Source organism: Felis catus, chromosome B3 (assembly GCF_018350175.1).
Source record: "Felis catus isolate Fca126 chromosome B3, F.catus_Fca126_mat1.0, whole genome shotgun sequence".
In the NCBI taxonomy this organism is placed as follows: Eukaryota; Metazoa; Chordata; class Mammalia; order Carnivora; family Felidae; genus Felis; species Felis catus.
Window position 1 is genome coordinate 97,181,370 of NC_058373.1, and position 25,984 is coordinate 97,207,353.

General features: G+C 41.6%; 1 long non-coding RNA gene across 1 annotated transcript in view; it reads right to left on the reverse strand.

Annotated features, from left to right (window-relative positions):
* Positions 1–25,984, reverse strand: part of LOC123386067 — a 109,690-nt gene that overhangs the window by 52,769 nt on the left and 30,937 nt on the right. Inside the window, exon 2 of the long non-coding RNA XR_006599570.1 lies at positions 20,055–20,126. This is a non-coding gene — a long non-coding RNA (uncharacterized LOC123386067). The remainder of the gene's footprint in view (positions 1–20,054; positions 20,127–25,984) is intronic.

Genomic DNA, 25,984 nt, shown 5'->3' on the forward strand with positions numbered 1-25,984 from the left:
TCGCAGCTTCCACCTTGCGGTCTCTCTTGCAACACTCACTGTGGGGAAGCCAGCTGCCATGTTGTGAGGAGGCTCACCCAGCCCTGTAGAGAGGTCCACATGACAAGAAACTGAAGTCTCCTTCCAACAACCTGCACAAATTTGCCAGGCATGTGAGTAAGCCACCTTAGAAGTAGACCCTCCAGTTCCATTCACACCTTCAGAGGACTGTGGCCCTGTCCAACATTCTGACTATTACCTCAGGAGAGACCCTGAGCCAGAATCCCCTAGCAAATCCCCTCCTGGATTCCTGAACCACAGAAACTATGTGAGATAATAAATGTTTATTGTTTTAAGCCACCAGGTTCTAGGTAATTTGTTACAGAATAGAAAACTAATACAGTCACCATTATCAATAAAACTTTATTCAGTGCCTACCTTGTGCAAGACATATACATGTGACCCATGTAAGTGTGGATAGCACCCTTTCTGAGGAGGTCATGTTTTTTTCTTCAAAGGCATTCCTGGATTTGGGGGGGAAAGTTTGCAAACAGGAGTCTACTTTCTGATCTCATTTAGAGAAACAGGTTTTCCCCACCCACTCTTTTCTTCACTCTGGAAAGGATTTTGTTTGTCATTTTAAAACAAGTCATGCTGCTATCATGGGTGTCTTCAGAATCTGACACCATGCCATATTTATGTTTTGTCCTATTTGTTGCCTTCCAAGTGCAGCTGAGACACCTCAACATTTTCAAATAACAGGCGAAGAAAACAAATTCTTGGAAGAAAGCTGTCACCCGATTTTATTGGCAGCACAAAACTGAGTTTTAGCTAACAGGACACACATAAATATTCCTGATGCCTGCTCATTCTGAATGTTATGTCTCCCTGGCTTGTCATTAACAATACAGATCAACACCCTAGTCTCACGAATGGGGAAGGAACACCAATGCCAACAGAATGACAGTGCCTGTGGATGACACAGACGATCAGGCAACTATTTAGAAGAGCTCATCTCAGGAACTAACTCTCAAGCAGTGAATAGAACAGTCCTTTCATCTGATTTACCCTTCATGGCTGTTTCACTTTTAAGAGGGCCTGAGAAATGTCTGCCTGTCTCTCAACAAATGTTCTTTTCTTCTTCTGCACTCATTCTCTGAGAGACTCCATGGGCCAGTGTCCTTCCTCTCCCAGAGACTGAGCCATTGCACACACAGCCAGCGCCTCTCTCCAGATCACCAGTCAGAGCAGCCACAGGTCAAGGACCCTAGCACTTGGGCTCCAGCCTAGGTACCAGCTCCTGAGGGGAGGCAGCCCCCTTGATGTTGCTGTGCTGGGAAACTGCATTTCAGTGCATTTCAGACTTTGAAAAAAAAAAGGAAATAGGAAGGAAAGAAGGAAGGGAGGGAGGAAGGGAGGGAGGGAGGGAAGGAGGGAGGGAGGGAGGGAAGGAGGAAGGAAGGAAGGAAGGAAGGAAGGAAGGAAGGAAGGAAGGAAGGAAGGAAGGAAAGAAAAAAAGAAGGAAAGAAGGAAAGAAGGAAGGGGAAGGAAATAGATACAAAGAGATCAAAAAATCTTCAGCTGCTCTTGTTTAACATTAGCAAATGCCATGCAGAAAGTGACACACAGCAATGCTTAATGTTTTTGGCAAGAAGTAGAAGCAGTAAAGTTCAACCATTAGTCATCCTGGCTCTGAATTCTGGTTTAGCCATTTCTTAGGTTTGTGACCCTCAACAAATTACTCATTCTCTATAAGCTACAGGTTTTCAGCTATAAAATGGGATAATAGACTAGCCCCCATCTCTCCAGGTTATGAGGAGATTTAAAATGAGGCTGTATGGGTAAAGCACTAAACAATACCAGGCTTATAGCCTATGCTCAAGAGATGTTAGCTTATTGTTATTTTTATCTTAAGTGCATGATTGCAGGGCCAGTAGAAGCTGTCTCTCAGTTAGCCTTCTGGTAAAGAACAAGCACCCATCTGAGAACTAGGAAACATATCCTACTTTCCTGCTTTGCATTCCCCTATAATCATCTACAGATGCAATCACACGACTTTGCTGAACAACACCCAGGAGTCGCACAGGGTCTAGGTTGAGGCAGATCACAATTAGAGGAAAGCTCTGGGCATGGAAAACCTATAGCCAGAACTATGCCAGGTGAGTCTAAACACCTGGATGGAAATGAGAAAATTCCCTCAATTCTGGTTCTAAAGCACATGGGGGGTTCAGTACAGAGAATAACATTCTCTCTTTCCCGCACTTTGCAAGGAGCAAGTTCTTAAAACCAGCCCTTCAGGAGGCATCACCTCCAGGGTCAGCCTTACTTACAAGCCGTTAGAGCGCCACCTGCAGGACCTAATCTCCCCAGCACCCAAAAGACTTTGGAGAGTCAAGTTTCTTTATCAAGGACAAAGACTTTTACTCCGAGTGACTAGACGAAGTAACTCAAAATAGAATAGCTGATATCAGAACATCTCTCCTGAGGGTGAGTTTTCAGGAAGCGGATGGAAAGGGGAGTGGAGAAAAGGCAGAAAGTGGAAAACGGCGGAGTGCACATCATGAGGTACATCTTCTAGGAAACAGAAGCCAAAACAGGATGAACATGCACTAAATTACTCAGAGGAAAATCCTACGAGAGAAAATGGGGAGGGAGCCAGAAGAGACTTTGGGAGTCATCAGAGAACCATGCCAGTGTGAGTCCGAGTGAGGGAAGGAAAGATCTAATGGAAGCAACTTAGGATGTAATGCAGTTCGGAGTTCACCGAGGCCCTAGGGCAGCCCCTGCCACAGAGATGCCCAGAAACAGTCACTGGTTGGGAGCAGCTGAGGTAAAGCACGGCCTTGGCAGGATATAGTTAACAAGACTCTATCATGTACTTGAAAGTTGTTCAACTTGTTGGGATAAGAATTGGGTGTTATATATAAGTGATGAATCACTGGATTCCACTCTTGAAGCCAAGACTACACTGTATATTAACTAACTTGAGGATAAAAATAACAATAATAAAAAGAAAAATTTTCTCACCATAAAAAAAGATAATTATAAGGTCATTATATAAATATAAAGGTGATAGAAGTGTTAACTAACCTTAGTTTGGTAATCATTTTGCAATCTGTACTTATGTCAAATCACCATGCTGTACACCTTAAATTTACACAATGTTACATATCAAGTATATCTCCAGAAATCAAAAAAAAAAAAAAAGATAAAATAAAATAAATAAACTTGAAATTAAAATTTTTTAAAAAAGAAAGAAAGAAACATGGGATGGGTTTCAGAGCACAGCAGCGGGGGCCCTCCATCCATTGTGTTTTCTAGAGATTTGAGAGGCTCGTGCCCTGGTTCCCAAATAAAAGGAGGCTGGAGTTGATAAAAACCAGCAATAACTCCTGCGGTGCTAGAACCAGCTGCCATAAACATCAGATAATGTTTTTAGCACCCCTCACCAGTTCACAAAGAGCCGTGACTTCCTTCTGATTCCACACAAAATCCATGAAGACCCACTGGGCCAAGCAATCTTCCTCAATCCTTAGGCGTTTTTTGTTCGGCATATGTTTTGGGATTCCCACCCAGAGCCTCTAGAGAATGTAATCTAGAACAAGAAAGTTTCCACGAGGGCAGCCCCTATTCTCTCCTTTCTCCCCTCTCCCACTGCAGCAATCATAAGCCCTGGGAAGAGAAAGAGGGCATGGTCTCTGAGGCTGTTGCAGCAGGGAGATCAAGCCTTGGGTGGGCAACGTGGGATGGTCAGGGGAGAGGGTGAATCTGGGAAGCCAAAAACAATATTTTTCTACTTCATAACTTTGCCACGTATCTATCTAGACATGGGAGAGGAGGGAATTACACCATCTATGGGAGCACTCACTAAGATTTCACTTTCCAGTGAGAACCAGTTTTGGAGTTTCTCCTAGCTCTCAGCCCCTCAGGGGACAGGGGGTAGAGAGGGTCTGTCTCTTTTTGACCCTGAATTGAGGCTCACTTGCTCTGAAAAGGGGCCCAGGCTCTCTTTGACAAAGTTGACTAAGAAAGCTTTTTATTGGCAAATAACTGTTTTCAGCTCCCTAATAGCCATCGTGAGATTCCACGGGTACCTTGTAAGAGATGCTTGACTCAAGAGGCACATTAACAGAACCGAAAGAAAGGGGAAGTAGATAGTCCTATAAGACCCACTTTGACAAAGAGCATCTCTGCAGGTCTTATTTAATTTTCAAACATCCTTGAAGAAGGTTGCTATATGCTCTATAAGGTTTCTAAATCATAACAGGAAGTATATTCATAAATTTTATCCAGATCATATGGAACATTCAGGGGATTAATGTGGCCAGACAAGCAAAACTAAAATAAATAACTCTGCCTAAAGAGTAAAATAATTAAAATTTTATTACCCAAAACAGAGAAGGAAGGTGGGAGGTACTTAATTGTGCTATTTTTTGCATTAATTTTTTTTATTTTAAAGATAAGATTTTATACATAAATAAATAGACATTATATGTAAATAAAATAATTTCTTTTGCAAACATACACAGGAACTTGTCTGGGTTGGTTTTTTCCACACTCTATAGAGCAGTGCTTGTTTTGCATTTATTCCTGGGACCCGAGAGATATGTTATGCTTATTGCAGAAATTATTTATCCCATGTATTTGTTAAGTTTGAATATTCATCTATTCTTGAATAGCAGACTGATTGTGACATTGAAATCTTGCATAATTTTTTTAAAGATTCCGCTTAATAACTAAGCTTAATGTGCATTCAAAACAGTATCTGAGGAGCAGTAGATCCTTGGCTCCTACACTGCTTCCTCTTCCAACGTAAGTCAAGTGGCTAGATTAGCTCTCTACCTCCTGGCTCCTTTGTGTTAAACTCTGACTAAAACTCTTCACCAGGAGGGGGAACACATCAACTCGGACTCTTTCCTCCTCTCAAACCAAAGGATACCGGAAAAGGAAGGAGGATTTACAAAAAGTCTACCGTGAGCCTAGCATCACACTGGATCAATGTTTCTCAACCTTTGTTACATTATTACCCTGCAAGGAGCCTTTTTAGACATTTCTTTTCTAATCATTCCCTTCCCTCATTAATTTTTATTACTACAAATATATTCTATATCTCTTTATGTACTGTATGAATGTCTTTCTAAATACCTATACAAAAAAAGAATAAAAGTTTTTTCTCCCACCCAGAACCAGTTTTTACCCCCTTTTATCCCAATGTGGGGAGACATCACCCCCATTGAGAATGCAGGTACTAGATACTTCACATTAAGGATTTGATCTCATTTGATTTGATTTGATTTGATTTGAGGCAGCAAAGTGTCATAAATATATATCTGAGCCATAATGCCTGGATTCCAATCCATGTACTACCATTCTCCAGAGATATAACCCTGAACAATGAACTACAGCGTGCCTCGGTTTCCTCATCTGCAAAATGAGGATGATAATAATAATATGTACCTAATAAAGTCATTGTGATGATTAAATTAGTTAATATAAGTAAAGTGCTTAAAACAGTGCCTAGCACATAGCAAGCACTACACACAAGTGGTTGTTGTTTTATTTAGCAAACCCAGGAACACTATAATGTATTATAAGTATTATAAAGCCTATTTTAGCAGAGAAGAGACATACATTCAAAGAAACATGAAAGCCATTCTCCAGGTTGCAGACTGCCCGCTTCTCACTTTGTCCTCTCATGGTGGAAGGTGGAGGGATCTCTATGGGGTCTCTTTTTCAAGTACACTAATCCCGCTCATGAAGGCTCCACACTCATGAACTAATCGCCTCCCAAAGGTCCCATCTACTAATACTACATTAGGCACAGAACCTTCTGAGACAGCCTCCCCAGGTAGACAGTAGTGCTTTCCCAGCAGAGACACTGAGTTCCTTCCTCCCATCTTAGAATGAGGGATGCCATTTGGTATTACACGAAGTATCCTGATCTAGGAGTCAAGAAGCTGAGTCCAGCCCTAGGTCCTCCTAGCTATGAGCTTGGGCTGTTTCTTCTCTTATACTTTGAGCAGAGTCAGCTCTACTAATCCCGTAATTCCTTTTTTTTTAATGTTTATTTATTTTTGAGAGAGAGAGCTCCAGCGGGGAAGGGGCAGAGAGAGAGGGGGACTGAGGATTCCAAGCAGGCTCCACACTGACAAAAGTGGGCTCCATGCTGATGGAAGTGAGCTCTTCACTGACAGTAGCAAGCCCCATGTCAGGCTCAAACTTACGAACCATGAGATCATGACCTGAGCCAAAGTCGGAAGTTCAACTGACTGAGCCACCCAGGCGCCCTAACAATTCCACAATTCTGGGACCACAAAGCTCAAGTGGGAGGTGGGAGTCATGAGAGGCATAAACCCAGGACCTCATGAGTCTGCCTTTTACCCACATCTCTTCAGCAAGCTGACTCCAAAGCCTCCCGAGATAAGCAAGCACAAGCCTTCCCCCACAACTTCAGGAAGGCAGCGCCTAGGCCCTGTGCCTCTGGCCCCTCCCCTCCATGTCATCTAGACAAAAGGGACACTCCATCCCCACCCAGGCCCAGCAGAAGAGCAGGGGTGAGGAAAAGAAGTTCAAAATAACTCATTAGCAGGTCCAGCCCCTCCAAAGATGCCGGGTTTCCTTAAACTGAAAAGACTGAGTAGCAATTAATGAAATGCCATTATGTAATAACAATGATGGTTTTATGGCTCTTTTATATAATTTTTAAAGGTGCTTATGGCCTACAAAGGTCTTAGAGTAACCACCAGGCATTTGTTTTATATTAACATTTTGTTACGTTGGCATAGTTTTGTGCGTGTGGTTTTGTCCTTTTTTTTTTTAACTTAACAGTCTACTATGAACATTTTCCCATGCCTTCAAGTAATTTTGAAAACCATAATTTTTAATGGCTGTTAATGTTCCATCATAAGGATAAGCAAGGCATCAGTTACTTAGTAATTCCTCTCTTGTTGGATCATTGGATTGTTTCCATTTTTTCTATTAAATATAAAACCACCAGAAATTCTTATGCATACATTTTTGTGTGAATCTCTCATTGTTTCCAAAGAATAAATTCCTAGAAGTGGAATTACAAGGTCAAAGTAGGTGAGTGTCTCAAGGCTCTTGGACAAAGTGTCAAATTACGTAATAAAAAGATAATGCCAATTTTTACTCCCATAGTCAGAACAAAGAGCCCCTATGTCATCTCTGTGCCTCAGTTTCCTCATCTGTAAAATGGGGATAACAATAATGTACCTAATAAGGTCATTGTGCTTATCAAATCAGTCAGTATAAGTAGAATATTTACAATAGTGCCTACACTCTGGTCATTTTGAAAAATATTTGTCAATTTGTTAGGTTAAAAAGTAACAAATTGTTGCTTTAAGTTATATTTCTTTGATTATTATTGGAGCTGAAGACACTTCCATATGTATTTCTTTTGTGTATCTGTTTATGTCCCTTACTCATAAAAGGAAAACTTTCAAAAATCTCCCCCTAATAATGCTCGTTATGACACAACGTAGTTAACGATTCTTAAAGCTACTGGAAATTTTCTTGCTGTATCTTTGAGGCTTAAAATTTCAAATAATTCCTCATTTTTTATTACTTGACTTTTTTCTTATAGCAATTATCACTTTCCTACAAGGCCAATAAAAAAATTTGCACAGGTTTGATTTTTTTTTTAATGACTTTCGGCATGAGCCACACATGAATCAGCTTATACTTATATTCTTATGTCTCAAGAAGGCTCATCATCTGTTCTTTAAGTGAAATTACTATATGGAAACAGTAAAAAAGCATTGCACAAATGAACAAATTCTGCTCCCAAGACACTCAAACATCCAGACTCTCAATGTTTCTTTACTGTGGCTCCCAGACACCCCAATACTCTGAGAGAACCCTGGGAGATTCCATTCAAAGGGGAGACCCCAAGGCCCTTCCTCACACCCCCTAAATAGAATCTCAGACGACTGAACCTTGGAATCTGCCTATTTCACAAGCTTCTTGAGTGATTATCTAAGAATCACAATGCTCAATTATGTCTCGTTTGCCAGAGCTCATGGTTTGTAATCGGTCTTACAAAGAATAATTAAACCAAAAATAGAAATTCTTTGTCAGAACTATAGTAAATACCTACTAAAGTGTTATTATTTCTGTTAAACATGGATCTCCCAGTAATTTGTTAACTGATCAACATAGGTAAATATAGAGACTTTGCCCCCACCCCTGCCCCCATTTCTAGCTGTGTGGCCTTAATAAGTGTCTTAATTTATTGCACCTCGATCTCCTCATTTGTAGGGGGATAATTAAGGTACCCGCCTCAGAGATTCATTTCAGGAATTGACTTAGACTGTATATAGTCAGCGTCTAACACAATTTCTGGCATCAACAAAAAAGAATGGCGGTTGTTACGTCAGCGGGATGAGAATTTGTGCAACTGAGGAGAAGGAGGAGAGATCGGTCTACAGCAACAGCTAATAATTATGGAACACCATAGTTTATAAGCCACTTTCACAGAAACATCTTATTGGATCCTCTGAACATTTCAGTGAGATGGGAAGAAAACATTGCTAATATATCCCTTTTATAGACCGAGGCAACTGCAGGCTGATCAAGGCTGCAAAGTTACACGGTTAGTAAGGGGTAGAGCTTGAACTTCTGCCTCTAGAATCCAGTATCTCAACCCTTGTTAAAAACATAAAAGCACAGAGTCTCCTAGAGACTACAGTCCCTATAGTTAGTTATTTTATGATTGGAAATGTTCTCTAGTGTACTCAGTCTAAAGAACACTGTTTCAGGGCTTACAGAATACAATAAGCAACAGCTAAATGACAAGGAGAGCGATTACCATTTTTCCCGAATCTTAGCTTATCCTAAATTGTACTCAGTTTACCTACAGTTCAAGGAATACCACCATGGCCATTTTTAAAACTTCCATATTACAAAACCATCTCAGACAGGTTTAAAGGACAATTCAAAATGCCCTGTCTTCCTCTGAGACCCCACAGCCTCTCTCACTTAGAGCTGTTGGTTCTTTGCTGGCTCCCCTTGCAAATCCCAAGCATCCTCCTTTGCTTTAAAGAGTGTTTGCATAACATTCGTGGTAAGATTTAGGTCCAAATTATCAAAATGAAAATCCTGTGTCCTGAGGTACAAGCTAATGAAAACAGATCTTATTTTTATTCAATTCCCTAAACTCCTGATGCAGAAGATGCTCTCGTCCGCACCATTTTTCTTCAGTTTTCTCCGCAACCAGAAATATTATCTGAAGAATCATAAAACTATGGGGGAAACAACTCACTGAGATTGTAAACAGCATATCACTCTTCACAGATCAATGCGTCATTTGAATATAGCCTCATTCTGTGTTCCCAGCTTCCAGTCAGGGCCATTCATAGTTCGGCACTTCATAATTACATACAATTAGCAGCTCGAGGCTGAGCAGCAGAGTGACTGGTAAGCACTAAAAGCTACAAATCTGTTCTGCAGTAGTGTATATTTTTTCCTCCCTTGATTTTCTTTATTGTTGTTTTGCTTGTTGCCTATTAGCATACCTCTGGGGAATGTTTCAAAGATGTAATGTTAACGAGCAAACACTTGTGAGATTGCCAGCCATTTCAAAATGACTTTCTTTCTTTCCAGGGCACAGCAAGGGGAAAAATGAACGGACACATTGTTATGCAGCAAAATAGAATTATGCAGAAAATGCAAAATTATGCAAAACATTATTTATGCAGAGCACATCCCTGAACAATTCAGGGCATCATTGATTAGCAGTAAGAAAGTAGGAATAGATCTGAATATTACTGTCTACTAAAGAATCTTGTGGGGCACCTGGGTGGCTCAGTCAGTTAAGCGTCCGACTTCGGCTCAGGTCATGATCTCAGGGTTTGTGAGTTCGAGCCCCCCATCGGGCTCTGGGCTGAGAGTTCTGACAGCTTTCATTTCTGTCTCCCTCTCTCTCTGCCCCTCCCCCTGCCCCGGTGTGCTGTCTCTCTCTCTGTCTCTCTCTCTCTCTCTCTCTCTCTCTCAAAAATAGATAAACATAAAAAATAATAATAATTAAAAAAAATTAAAAAATCTTGTTAATACAAGAATATCATGGATATTTCGCTGCAAGAGTCAGGAGTTACTGTCCCTGAGCTCATGGACCAAATGCTAAAGTAATAATAACCTGGAGGGGTAAAGGAAGTAGAGATTTACAAGAGGAGTAAGGGACTCAAAGGTCACTGGATAATAACAATAAAACAATAAAAACAACAGCTGTGACATGAACACTGCTAACATTGAATGCTTCCTGCATCACAGGCATTAATCCATTTATTCCTCACACCATGCTGTGAAGTAGGTAAAGTTACCAACCCATTTTACAGTTGAAGGAACTAAGGCTCAGAGTGAAAAAAAATGGTCAAAGTGAGACTTGAAACCCTAAAACCTGCTCTGAAGCCCTTTTTCCTCATGGCTGCCAACGAACGGTGCTCCACCGATGAGGTGTTCTTGACCCAGGCTTCTAACTTCTCAGGTGTAGAGGTCCTTGTCACATTGACGACAATAGCGGACATTTCCTCAGGAAAATGTAAGCTCATACCAAATTTCGTAAATAATCTGAAGATACAAAGATTCCTTGAGGTGCATCCTTGGACCCTTCTGCAGAGCCTTATTCTAGATGAAGCCAGTAATGAAATTGACACATGGAGTTGATTTTGGACACTCGCAGATGCAACAGATCTCTCATAAGTCACAAACCATCATTCTTAAGGTGCAGTGAGACAAAGGACACGTGCACCATCCCCCTTCTTATCGAGAACTCAAGACCATGGCCCTCCTTTTTGCTCTCCAATTCTGTGCTAAGGTTTTGTGCTTGCAATTATATGTTATCCTTGTAGTTCTAATTTGTTCAATTAGCACTCATTTAATGCTTCTTTTCGGTGCCCTCTCTACCCAAGAGCAGTTATTATTACTGTTTGTGGCAAATGGAAGGAAGGGAGGGAGGCCTGGAGGGAGGGAAAGGGTTCTATAAATGCCAGCCTGCTGTGGAACTCCTCTGGTCCCCAGATCCTCTGAACAACTCAGTTCTCATCATGTCCTCCTTTCTCTCAGAAAATTTTTGCTTTCAGAATTTCCAGGTGGAACAGGCACCAAACTAATAGACCAATTATGTTTTCTTTGAGAAAAGTAGTAATTATATTGGCAGTTTACTAACATATCCAACATACTCATGCAAGTAGAGCCCATAGCTCCCACCATAAGGGGGTTTGAGGGTGATGTCCACTGTGCCAAAATCCAGGAACTTCCCAGAAGTGCCCACAGACTGCGAGTGCCACGTAGAAGGCAGGAAGGGATGAGAAACCCCTCCCACCAGACTCAGGGAAGACGTCACGAGGACACCGACATTTGAGCACGGTCTCGCAGGATCAATAAGAAGTGGTCAGTAGAGAAAGGAGAAAGGGTGTGCCAAGTGGAAGGAAGGTCAGGAGCAAGAGCATGAGAAGAGAGGAGACCATGAGAAGTTCTGAGTCTTAGAGAGAAGGCCAGAAGGATAGGCTGGGGCCAGGCCATGCAAGGACACACACCTTGGGCCAAAAAATTAATTGTATCCTTTAAGCTACTGGTTCTCAAACTTTAGTGTCCATAAAAGCTACCTGAGTATTTGTTGCAAGTCCCTGGGCCTGCTCCCAGAACTCCTGAATAATAGGTGCACATTTGACAAGGAGGTGATCCGAATGCAAGTGGTCTTGAGACCACACTTTAAAACAATTAAATAAAAACAACAAAACTCTGCTGAAAGCAAAGGAAAGGCTGCAAGCAAACTAAATGGTTTGCTGACAAAGGAGCCGTCTTTATACCCATCGCACAGAAGATAATGTGCACATGGGAACCCAGAGCCCCATTTGGCTGGATCCATAGTGATTCCTGAGTGTTACAATCCCATCCAAAGACACTCTGCCCTTACACCAGAAGACAAGGGCCAGAAACAGTCCCCACCACTCAAGACAACCACACACATGGCCCATACCTGGAAACACTTACCTATGGAAAGTGCCAGTCGCGATGCCTGGCCTTACTAGGTACTCGGTGATGACTGTGAAGAGCATCTCCTCTCCGAAAGAGGAAATCTAAGACCCTCATTTCAGTAATTCAGAAATTCTAAATAGTAACAAACACCTAGCTGCATTTCGGTCAGCAAAGACACCATTTCGCCAACATAATGCAGGTGAAACAGCAATCCCCTATAATGGGTATTCACCCTTGCTTTATAAAGGGGTTTTGAAAGTTCTTCTTTGAAGTTGTATGAGGACAAGATCTTTCTAGGCTTCTGGCAGAGTTTCCACCTACTCCTGGCTGAGGTAGGAAGACATTGCCCAGATCTTTGTGCTCAGCCCTGAGAGTCTGAGCTGAGTAGCTGGGAAGGTTTGGATTTATGCTCTTGGTTATCAGCAGATCAGAAATACGCATTTAGCCCTTCAGAGAGCTGTTGAGAACCATTATGTCACACACACCAGTGAGCACAGGATGTCTCTCAGAGGCACCAAACAGCCTCTGAGTGAACAATACGTGACCCACTCCTGAGCTCTCTGAGGCCTGCCCCCATTGGAAGGTTTTCAGTGATAGTCAAACTTTTCATCTTTAAAAAGGGAGGATTCAGAGGGTGCATGGGTTGCTCAGTCAGTTAAGCATCTGACTCTTGATTTCCAGACAGGTCATGATCTCATGGTTTGTGAGATCAAGCCCCAGTCAGGCTCTGCACTGGCAGCATGGAGCCTGCTTGGGATTGTCTCTCTCTGTCCCTCCCCCACTCACATGCACACACATGTGGATGTGCTTTCTCTCTCTCTCACTCTCTCTCTCTCAAAATAAATAAACATTTAAAATACATATATATATGTATATATATATATACATACATATATATGTATATACATTTATACATGTATGTATATATACATGTATGTATATACATATATACATGTGTGTATAAATGTATATACATTTATACATATATGTATGTGTATATATATATATACACACATATATATATGTGTATATATATATATATATATATATATATATATATATAAATTAAAAGGGAAGATTCAGCTGTCGATGCCAGGAACCACCTTCTGCAGCCCACCTCTGTGCTTAACTCATCTGCTTCAGCATTCATCACATCCCAAGGTTTGACAGCCTCAGCCTCGCCACTTAGAAGGAATGTGTGATGTCCATTGGTTAGCTGTTGAGACCTAACAGCATAAATATTTGTCCAGGGTCACTCTAATAGTCAACAAGTTTCTCCTGAAATGGATCAGGCTTCTTACAAGACATGCTGGAAAACGGTAAATACCTTCCCTCTAAGACTGTTCAGTGTTTACTTCACTAAAACACTCCATTATCGCACACTGAGTGAGAGAAGGGACATGGGGAGGACCCAATTTTGTGGTGATTAAATGCAGAGTAATTGTTGAAATTATTTGCATTTGTATGAATAACACTAACTTTTAAGACTGTATCATTTAAAGCAAATTGTCGGATATTATTTTTCTGGCAGCAATAATCAGGCATTTTTCATAAAATGGCTTCCTCGCAAGAAAATCGCCAAATAATGGCAGAAACACACCCAGCTCTAAATACAATGAAGCGTGAGGAGGCAAAGTCAAGATTAAAATGGCTCTCACGCTGTGGATACACTGAAATGATGTCTTGCTGTTCCCGGGCACACTGGGAGCCGCTGCTGAGGCGCTAATGGGCCCCACACAGGTCTTTAGAGTGGCATCCTTGCAGGGCGTCTGTAATAACTGGGCTTAGGGGTATGCCAGACGAAGTAAACGCAGGGCCCAGTGCTCTTGGGAGAACAAAAGCTTGTCTGCACCAGAGGAGATGTGGAGGCTTCTGCCCAGGACTTGTGCAGGTTCTGACAGCCTGTTTGCCCCCTTGTTCCATGAGGCCACACATGTGGTTCCTTGTTCACAAAAGCCACACAAGAGGCCTCCACACAGGCCCATGGTAGGGCCAGAAAACACTGGAATCCCAAAGCTAATTATTTTCCTACTGCCACCTTACCTCCCTTACCCCCACCAAAAAAGAGATTGCAGGGCCCTTTAGAAGAGTGTCACCTTTTGAGAATGAGTTTAGAATGAGTTCTTACGTTATACCTCTCCCAGCAATCCCAGTCCCATAAAAGGCTACCTCTAATGCTTGGGAACAATGTCCGAGTTATATTTTCAAATAAGAACTACAGATTTAAAACCTCTTCTGATTTGTTTCATGTATTACTTTTGAATTTGTTTTCAGTTCTGTCAACAAGTGTGTGTTGAGTGTCTTCATGTACCCATACCTTCCCAAGACCATTCAGATGAAGAGCAAGCCTGGTGACCTGGGCCATCAGTGAGCCAACCCTCTTCCTCGTCCTACTGCATCTCCTACCTTCCCAAGTTTGCCTTGTGCTGGCTCCCTCTCATCAGCTCTCCACCAGCTTCGGAACTGCCACACAGGTCTTCCACAGAGTTCCTTCTGTTCTTCCTGTGATGCATCATATTTGTGCCCAGGCCTACATCTTCCTGGAAACTCTGCCCAGACGGGCCCCCTCCTCCTACTTGCTTTCAATTTATTCCTACATTTCCTTCCAAGGGCTCCTGCCGATTTATCCAACATTCACCAAGTTCTTGCTGAAGGCTGTTATTCTGGAATGCTCTGTCCCTACTGATATTTGTCCCACTTAAATATCCAATTTTCCTCTTTTCTTTCATATATGTATAGTTTCTTCCAACTGGGATTTGGAATTTGCAAAAGTGGAAGCCAGGTCTTTTAGTTCTCGTTGTGGATTCATCTCACATCCCTCTGATGCCTACTATGTGCCAGTCATGCTGTCTCTCAAAGGATCAAAAATGGTACTTACTATAGAGTATACACTGAATAAATGAATAAACATTTGATGGCTTAATAAACAGACTCTGGAATTTAAGAAACAAGGCAAAGAAAGAAAGAAAAACAGAGACAAACAAAAACCCCCAGACTTTTAACTGTAACAAACAAACTGACGGTTACCAGACAGGAGGTGGATGGGGGATGGGTGAAATGGATTAAGAGTACACTTATTGGGGGCACCTGGGTGGTTCAGTCAGTTGAGCATCCCACTTCGGCTCAGGTCATGATCTCATGGTTCGTGGATTTGAGCCCCACATCAGGCTCTGTGATGACAGCTCAGAGCCTGGAGACTGCTTCAGATTCTGTGTCTCCGTCTCTCTCTCTGCCCATCCCCCACTTGTACTCTCCCTCTCTCTCAAAAATAAATAAATAAACATTTAAAAAAATTTTTTTAAATGAGTACACTTATTGGGGCACCTGGGTGGCTCACTCAGCTAAGCAAAGGACTCCCGATTTTGGCTCAGGTCATGATCTCATGGTGAGTTCAAGCCCCATGTCAGGTTCTGCACTGACATTGTGGAGCCTGCTTGGGATCCTCTGTCTCCCTCTCTCTGCCCCTCCCCCGCTTGCACTGTCTCTCTCAAAATAAATAAATAAACTTAAGAAAAAAAAAGAGTACACTTAGGATGAGCACTGAGTAATGTATAGAATTGTTGAATCACTATATTGTACACTTGAAACTAATATAGCATTGTGTGTTAATTCTACAGAAATTTCAAAAAAAATTTTTTAAACGATTCAATAAAAATAAACAATAAACTCAGAATAGATAAATAAATAAAAAATAAACTCAGAACCCAGCAAGGTCATCGGATTCCATAGTTCCTTCTTATCTTAGAGGGACAAAAAGTTTAATAAATATGTACACATCCACTCTGTACATTTTTTTTAATATTTTTTAATGTTTATTTTTGAGGGAGAGAGAGAGTACAAGCAGGGGAGGGGCAGAGACAGAAGGAAACACAGAATCTGACGCAGGCTCCAGGCCTCAGGCTCCAGAGCTGTCAGCACAGAGCCTGACGCAGGGCTCAAGCTCATGAGCCACGAGATCATGACCTGAGCCTGAGAAAGAAGGTTACCCCAGCAGCAAAGTCAGACGCTCAACCGACCGAGCCACCCAGGCACCCCCCACTCTGCACATATTTTTAACACATAGGATGCTATCTCTGCATGAGCAGGGATGACATCATTTTAAGCATTGAGCTTGACACTCCCTACCACGGCAGGGAAAATAGTCCAACCAACACCAAGTAAGTCATCCCACAGCAGAGAAGGAATAAGCCTCTGACTCTCTGGGACCCTTTGCATTTAGTGGGATGCAGAGTCAGTCTGGGAACCTGGCATGAAGGAAGCACAGCTCCATACCCACCTAGCCCCTGAAGGCCCTGACTTCCCAGCAATGCCCCAGAACCTGCACAGCGGAAACCAGGTGGTGGTGGCCCAGTCTCTTAGCTGAAGCAGATAGGCCGAGGCTCTCCTCCAGCTCCCCACTCCCAGACTTGTGCTTTGTTCACACCCAACACTGACACACACCAACAGTCCACTGTGGAGACAGCAATTCCCTAAAGTGGTCACATCAGGGAAACTTCAGAACACCGGCTCTCGGGACAACTCTGGGGGACCAGCCAGGCAACAGACATTGACAGCTGAAGTGTTGACTTTCCCCAGTCCAAGTCATTCCGGGGATGACAAGGGACAATAGATAAATGGAATGGGATTTAAAATCCTGGTTCTAATAGCTGTGTGACCTCCAGCAATTTGCTTATTTGCTTAACGTCCTCTCTCTCTCTCTCTCTCTCTCTCTCAACTTCCTCATCTATAAAATGGGGATCCTAATAACACCTACTTCACTGAATGTGGAGAATTCAGTGATCCGGACAAGTGACATGGTTAACACAGTGCTTGTCACTCCATCTCGGATCATGATTATTATCATTAACTGTTATCACTGAAATCCAAATTTGGACTTTTTCTCTCCCATCCTAACTGGCCACATACCAGGTGTCTCTGCAAGAATCCATTCGCTTTTCCCTTCCTCCTTGCCCACTCGCATCCTCCAATTTTCTCTTTTGTTTCCCCTTCCCCCACGCCTATCCCTATCTACAACCAGGAAGACACAAGGGCTTGTTCCAAACTTACATCTGAAAACAAAAGGAAGAAATGCCTTTGCATTAGACTCAACACCCAGTTGTGTTCACCACACTGAAGCTGTATCACCTGTCCTAGCTCATGCTCACAACAGCCCTTCATCAGCATTCCGTCATTACCATCTCCGTGCTGGAAACCCTCTAACTTCTCAGAAAACAGGGTGCTGTTTTAGAGATTTTTCTTGCGGACCACCTTAGGAAACCATAATAAAAAGTTTTCTCATTCAGCTTGTTGCAAGATAATGAAGCATTCTAGTATCTTCTATTTTGACCAAGACTCACCCAGAAAGTAAATTATTTAGAAAAAGGGAAAGTATATGTATGTATGCTGAAAAAATGGAAACTTGTCTTTGTTCATGAGAAATGCTCTGTATTCAGTGAAGCTGCCTGGGAAGCTTATCTTTTCTTTTAAAAAGTAAAATACAGTACAGAACATTTGTCTGGATTTTCCTGGAATTTTGTATGCTTGGGGATCTTGTTTTATTCTCCATTTACTGAATATTTTGTTATTAATATTTCAGTCTTTCAGTATGTATCTCGTGTAGTTATGGGAAAAGCATTTTGCTCTCTAGGAGACAAATACTACATCGAATACCTCTGTTAACATGCCTTTTCATAAATTAGCAAACAATGTAGCTTTATCTTTTATTTATTAAATAATGAGACTGCTTTCATAAATAGCATTTTTCTTAATTTAACATACACCTGAAAAGATTATATGGCTTGAATTATCTCTCCATACCCTACTGTGATAGGCAGAATAATGTCCCCAAAAGTATCCACATCTTATTCCCCAGAACCTGTGATATGCCTTATATGGCAATGACTGGCACTAAGTGCCAGATGAGGAGATTATACTAAATTATTTGGATGGGCTCAATTGAATCATATGAGTTTTAATGGTGGAGATGTTTTCCTAGCTGCAGTAAGAGAGAGACACAGATACAATGACAGAAGGAGGGTCAGAGACATGCATGAGAACTCTACCCACCTTTGCTAGCTTTCAAGATGGCGGAAGAAACACTAGCCAAGGAATGTAGGCAGCCTCTAGAAGCTAGTTAAGGCAAAGAAACATATTCTCCTCTAGAAGCTCCAGAAAGGAAGGTTACCCCACCAGTTCCTTGATCTTGGCCCAGTGAGACCTTATTCTTGACCCATGTTAGACTTTTGAACTACAGAACTGTAAAATAATGAGATGGTATTGTTTAGTCCACTAACTTAGTGATAATGTATTACAACACTAATAGAAAATAAATAACATTGACTCAGAACTAACCCTTTGATTTCAAAGCCAAGAAGAATGTGAGGTTCTTCTAGCATTCCAGAGTTTCTGTTAGAAATAGACTGGGTACCAGTTACAGCTCTTTGCATATGGTATTCAGTTACTGGTATGGAGAGGAAGGAAGGAAGGGAGGAAGGAAGGAAGGCAGGTATGTCGGTCCAGTGACTGGGTAGACACACAAAAGAGAGAAAAAAATAGTGTAGTGGTTTATAGATTATACAAGTTATGAACTATATGATTATTAAGGAATATTAAGCCACTACCAAACCAATCTGCCAAAAGAGAGTCTCTATCCCTTAATTTGGAATAAGTATAACCACAATTAGGAAGTCAATATGTGGGATGGTATTATTTTGTGAAGGACATTGAACAATTACATAATTTGATGTTTACTGTGGTAGAATAGTATTGCTTCTGTTAATGAAGAGAGTAAATTCCTAGGCACAATTCTTTGTCAGAAACTTAGTTAAAATTAAGAGACAGAGGATTCCCCTAAGCAGAAAAGAAAATGCTTAACATATAAACGCCCTGTTGAGATAGCCCTATAATGAAAATATAGTGAACAAACATAAGTGATTAGTCTCAGATCTTCCCCACCTTCAGATGAGGAAAGGAGGGTGCTGAGATGGATAGGAAACACTAACAGGCTAAGTTGAGAATACTGAAGTCCAACCCCACAGAGGCAGTCACCATCGATTAGACAGAGCTAGGGGTATTTCTTCAAAATGATACAAACTCAAGCCCAGCACTGCACAATTTATATAGGCTTGAGGATTATTCTTTTTAACACTGCTATTGCAATAGATCTTCCTTTCCAGAAAATTCCATAATCAAAGTATCAGCATATATTATGATTTCTAAAAATTATGTACTTGCAATGGTAAAAGAGTAAACAGAAGCAGCCACCATTAGATTTTAGATTCAGTGAGGTTTCTGCATAATTGGCTATGTAATGTGAAAATTCCTGGTTGCACTCACTCTTCCTCCAAAGCCAACTGAATTCACAGAACTGTGAGTAGCAGTTCCCCTGGAGGTTCACGATACAGATAAAAATATTACAAATTTGAGGAGAATTCCATTTTTTCCATTAGGGACTGTGTACCAATCACATTGTATTTTTTCATATTTGATAAATTGACAGATGACAGAGCCCATGGTGATAATAGTGATAGGTCTCCTAATTGCCCTTTGAAGTAAATTAATACATTCCTACCCTTAGCCTTCCTGCAGCAAGTACAGCCAAGTATTCTCATTAAACTTGCACAAAACAGAAAGGCACCTTCTGGGGAGTTTTGGCTAAATATAATCAGAACATGCACCAGAGAAATCAGAACATATGTACATCTGGAGACTTCAGAGTCAGTACTATTTGACTGCACATTTTTTCCATTCATTTAGGATAAAGTAGTAGCTTGGTGGTGATTGTATTGTCTCAAGAAGCCAAATTTTTATTAAGAAACCAACATCAGAGGAAACTTCTACTCAGCCTATCTGACTTCTCTCAAACCAAACTGAAAGAAAGTTTTCTGATTATAGCTACTAAAAGACTCAGGCACTCAGAGAGATGATTCTGAGTTCCAAACTTTCTATTTTGCCATCTCCAAACCCAGTAAAATGCCCCCCAATCTATAATATTTCTGTATCTAAAAACACCTTATACCTTTGCACTCCCAAAGCAACACAAAAGTCTTGCTACAGGAGCTGAAGAATATGGCATCATCATATCATATTCCTCATCAACTTACCTCCTTCAATATGTGAAGTCTCTTCAAAACAGATGGTCAAATCAAAGATGATCCATACGATATCCAGGTTCACTAAAAATCAAAACAATAGATACAAATGAAACAAATTCTCTACTTCTGTGGTAGAAAGCCTGCTCTCAAATTACACAAAATCAATTCTTGAAGATTTTTCAAAAGAAACTAAAGAAAACCATTCTCCCTAGATTGTCACTTAAACTTGAAAACTTGAATATGTGAGTTTTCCCGTGATACATGAAGGTAGCCAAAGTAATGGGGATTATGAAGGTCTATACTTCTGCTGGATTCCTTCTCCACCCATCCCATCTTACATGTGAAGGGCCATAAACCCAACAAACAGTAGAATCAGGGGAGGCAAAAGAACAATAACAGATCTAGTATAGTTCAGTACCAAAGGTGTTTATAAAAAGTGGGAATGCAAAAGCAAGGAGCAAATTATATATGAGATTTTGAAGATATGAAAATTTAAGTTCAGGAGTAATTGTGGTTCCTTGGCTGCTCTTGGGGTGGCTTTGGTACTAACAGTCACTGAAGTGCTTAACTTCCACAGCAAGACGCAAGATCCCGAAACCAGTTCAAGGTGGATAGGACTGGTATAGCGTACTATGTAGTGTACTGTAGGTTGAAAGCCTAGGGTCTAAATCCCACATCTGCCACTTACTGGCAATGACTCAATCTCTTAAACCTCACTTTCCTCGTCTATGGAATGGAGATAATACAAGACAATACAATATCTCATAGGACTGTTATGAAGATGAATGCATCATACATGCATATAAGTCCTCCACATATACTAGAAAGTTAAAGTGGAGTTCGTGTAAAACATGGCTTATGTGAGACATGGGATGAAGGAAAAGAGCTGAGTGAAGAAATTTCAGCATAATGAGGGATCCCTAGCAGGCTGAAGGGAAGACCAAGTGGGGTGCCTCTGGTGGGAAACTTTGAGGATGATCACAAGAAGCTGAATGTAAGCGGAACAGTAATGTTAGAAGACCTAGAAGAATGACCACCATTTGAATCCAATCCAAATGCCACTAGGCCAAATATAGAAACAGAGAACTAAAAAGGGGATTGCAAACATGTGGCTCACTCCCCCTCCATGGTCAAGAGGTTAACAAGAGAAGTAAAAAGCTGTTAACTATAGCAATAGAGCTCCACTGTCTAATCCTACTGTCCCGGAGATCCCTGAGCTGTGACTGATATGAGGAGGTGCTGAGGTCTGGGGCAGAATTCCAGAGTCGGTCCATGTGAGGAGGGCCACCAGGACCATGAGGCTCTCAGGGGATAGATGCACCTGAGGCATTTTAAGAAACAGATAACGGACAATATTCAAGCCTCACCTACCACAGAGCCTGGCCTGCTGGAACTATAGACCTTTTGGGAGACAAGCTCCTACTTGGGAAGCACCAGCTTGTACCCATTCCACAAATACTCTCACTGGGGAAGAGTGTAGGAAAGAAGGTGAAGACCTCACTCCCTTCATGCTCCACATGCCCAAAATCTCTCCCAAAATTAAACTGTTCTTACTTAATATCCCAAAAAGTTGATAGCATTCAAGAATGGGGTTGCGATGCCATCCAAATGAGCAAGTACTGATGAATAAACCCGAGTGTCTCTATGAAGAGCAGAAGAATGTCAAACAGCCATATTGAGTGCACACGGCCCATGGTGTGCCAAACAATGTAGCTGCCCTTCACCAAAGGATGAACCTAAGTAGACAAATACAACAGCAGGACATGTGCCTCCAAAGCGGCAGAAAGCTGAGGGTGAGGGAGATACAGACTCCGCTCCACTCTAACATATCATGTGACTTGGGGAGGGCCCTTCTCTGGGTCTGTTTTCTCATTTGTAAAATGAAGGATGGGAACTAAATAATCATCAGAGTTCTTCCTAGCACTTTCCACCTATAAATCAGGGGTTTGGGGTTTGAAGCTTCAGCCACTATTTCCTGCTATAACAAGATTCGTCACTACATTGGGGACCACAGTGAAAGTCAGGGGAAATTGGCTCTATGCCCAGAAATGGTTCAGAGTTGATCATGGAGCCCCTCAAGGTGGGACCAGGGGGGAAGGGGTGAGGAGGATGATATTTTCCTCTAGCTTAGGGCAGGGTGGGGAATACCATCTGGCATCAGAATGAAGAATGTGGTTCCATTTCTTCCTTGTACTCCCCATTCTTCTCCAAAGCTGCCTGAAGTAGTTACTGACTTAGTAAGAAAGTATTAGAAGCCCAAGTTATTTCAATTAAAACTGTCCACAAGTCTAAATGTGAGGAATGTTTATTAAGAGAAAAAAATTAATTCTGCCATGTGCCTGAACCACAGATTGTCTGCAAAGTGGCCCATGTGGTACAGCCATATAAACTTTATTACCTAGTAAAAATTTGTGTCTTAAAACTCTTGGCAAGAGCCCTCCTTTAACTGACTCAGACTTTTTTTCCCTTGGCTGGCCCAGATATAGAAGAATTAGTGCCACTGAATAACATATTATATTAGGCACTTGCTTTTTGTAGTAGATACACTGTTCTTTGTACCGTTCTAATGCTTTGTCATATAACTTAACTGCCACCTGAACAAGGAAGCAACTGTTCACATTTTTTTATACCTCTTAGCTGAAGATTCAAACTAAATTCAGGATCATTTGATTCTTGAAAGGTCCTTTCCTCCTTTGGATCTTTGATTCTCTACTCTCTTTGATATATGTGTTTATACAATCAGCACAGGAATGATTATTTAAAGTTTGAATTTTTCCTGAAATGTATTGTCTATTGAGTTCAAATGAAATGCAGAGCAGTACTTCAACATCTCACTGGTTTTGAAATTTGGGTTCTGGCTGACAATTCTTACATTTCTTTCCATTTTCTTTGAATTGCTAAGAAGCTGTGTGTTTGTGTATGTGTGTGTGTGTGTTCTTTTAAATTTATAGTCAGCTCTGAAATTACAATGTAATAGCTTTAAAACAGTCCAAAGTGCCTCTAATGGGAATGAATTATAATGGAAAGTATCAAGAAAGGCACTGAGCATTATTTGGAATGCAGCTTTGTTTCTATCTTGGTTTATCCTTTGCCAGTGGCTCCATTAGGGTATCACTCAATCAGCCTCTCTGCTGGATAGCAAGTTTACATTCATCCATGCAGTAACCAGTCAAAGAAGAGGCTCTACTTTTGTAGAGCCATGGGCCCCTTGAGAAAAGAGGAGCGTTCTGTCAAACAGTTTCTAGTTCCACCAATGGTAGGAATGCCAAATGGGAAAATTCTGTCTCTTTTCACAAAATATATTTCATGTCTCTTCCCTTGCCCCTTCTGTAAGAGCTCCATGAATCATCAACACTAACACCCTCTTCTAAATAAATGAGAAGATATTTCATACCACGGGTGTGATGAAGTGAGGTAGTACTTAATTCTTCAGCCTTCCAGAAGCACATGTTGTAGCTCTTGATTATTTTTAAAAATGTAACAATGAAACTAATATAACAGTAATAATCACAGTCCTAAAGAACTATTACATACTGGGCACTGAGCTAATTCTTTAGATACTTGAGCTCACTTAATCTTCACATACATCCGTACACAAACTCAATGGGACAGTATTGCCCCAATGTGATAGATGAGGAAATTGAGTCTTAATAATTTTTTTAATGTTTTTATTTATTTTTGAGAGAGAGAGAGAGAGAGCGCGCGGGGGGGGGGGGGGGGGCGGGTGGTGGGAGCAGAGAGAGAGGGAGGCAGAGGATCTGAAAGAAGCAGGCTTTGCACTGACAACAGAGAGTCCAACGCAGGGCTCAAACTCAAAAAACCGTGAGATCGTGATCTGAGCCAAAGTCGGATGCTTAACCGACTAAGCCACCCAGGCTCCCCGAGTCTTAACAATTTAATTAATTTCTGAAGATCACATCAGGAAATCAGGTAGAACTGAGTTCTAAGCCCATTCTGATCCTGAGCTGGCATTCTTAGCCAGTCCTATATGCTTGACAATAGTCCAAAGACATCTTGGAAAATCAACAGATGACTTGGAATTCATGTAATGAAGAAAAAGCAGTGTTGCTTAGATAGCTTTCTAAAGAATTCTCTCAAAAAGAAAGCTGTTTTGATTATGCATACATCTTAATTTGTGTTTAAGTTAAGATTTACTAGGTGTTTGGTATGTGCCAGGCATTTTTTTCTAAGTATTTTACAGGTATTAACTTGCTTGATACTTACTACAATTACCACTTTACATCATTACAATGACCATCTTACAAGGGCCCCTGGGTGGCTCAGTCAGTTGAGCATCCAACTTCGGCTCAAGTCATGATCTCACAGCTGGCAAGTTCGAGTGAGTCCTGCATCATCAGGCTCTCTACTGTCAGCAGAGTCCACTTCAGATCTTCCTTCCCTCTCTCTCTCTCTCTCTGCAACCCCACTTTCAATAATAAATAAACATTTTTTAAAAATTACCATCTTACAGCTGAGGAAACTGAGGAAGATAGAAGCTAGGTAACATGGGGAAGGCCACACAGTAGTAAAAGTGGAGACTCAATTTGGAGCTAGGTTGTTTGGCCCTAAAGTCCACCTTCTTAAGCTGACCCTATGCTGCCTCCTCTTAGTGATTATGGACATATTTGCTTATGAAAATAAAATCCTAAGGACAGCACCTGGAGAAGCAAAAGCCAGACAATGGAACAGCTAAGTTGGGTCGGCATAAGACACTAACAGGAATTTAGGAATAAGGGAGAAGACAAAGAGGGACCCAGAATCATCACAGGGACCTGCCACCCAAGTTCAAAAGATGCACAAGAAAATTTTCAGAGGTGGGAAATGACATAGGACCATTCAAAAAGGAGATGTGTTATAATTTATTTTAAGCAGCTTGCTAAATAACCACCTCACGACACACAGAGCCTTGAGAGAGGGCACTTTCAGTACTAATGGAATGGGGATGGTGTCTGTGGCATAGAAAAACACCAGCAGGCAGAGGAGATAAATCGCAAAAAGTCTGCAGAGATGGCTGGGATAAATGGGACCATCCTCCAGTGACCTACAGAGATGAGATTACCCACCATAAATAGGATGGAGACTCAAGCCAATTTCATTCAGTCTTTTAACTTTATTTATTTATATTGAGAGAGAGAATGTGAACACATGAGAGGGGGAGGGGCAGAGAGCAAGAGGGAGAGAGAAAATCCCAAGCAGGCTCTGCACTGTCCATGCAGCCTGACACAGGGCTCGAATTCAGGAAGCATGAGATCATGATCTGAGGCGAAATCAAGAGTCCAGGGCTTAACCAGCTGAGCCACCCAGGCTCCCCTTCATTCAGGCTCAATGGATAATCTCACTGCAACAAATGGAGAACTTGGGGACACCAAGACACCTGAAATCTAGGTTGAGTTAGACTGAAAACTTCTAATTTCTAAAATTAAACACTAATTCAGTCAGTATCTATGGAGTGCCCACTGAGTGCCAGGCTTTCTCTAAGACAATAGGCATATAACAGTGAGCAAAATAGACTTGGTCCCTGACCACTTGGAGCTTATACTATAGTGGGGAAGTCTGACAATTAAGCAATAACATGCACTGGATTGTGACAAACGATTTCATAAGGGAAGTCCAGGTGCCAGGGACCAGATGGCAAAGGACCCTAAGCTAACCCAGAAGAGGTGAAGCTTCTGAGGAGGTACGTTTATGCAGATAAATCGAGAAAGCACTGAGGAGAGTCTGCAAGGAGCCCTGCAACGTTTGGGAATGGAAAGGAGGTCACGTCTGGAACTTCACTCAGGAAAAGGAAAAATAAGGGCAGCTGTGGCACGCGATGGGGCTGTGGAGGGCAGGCAGAGTCTGGTCACGTGGGGCTTGGAAGCAGTGCTGAGAAACTGGGGGCAAGAGGAAGACAATCTGAGTGTTGAAGAGGGTAGTGATATGATCAAATGTGAACTGCA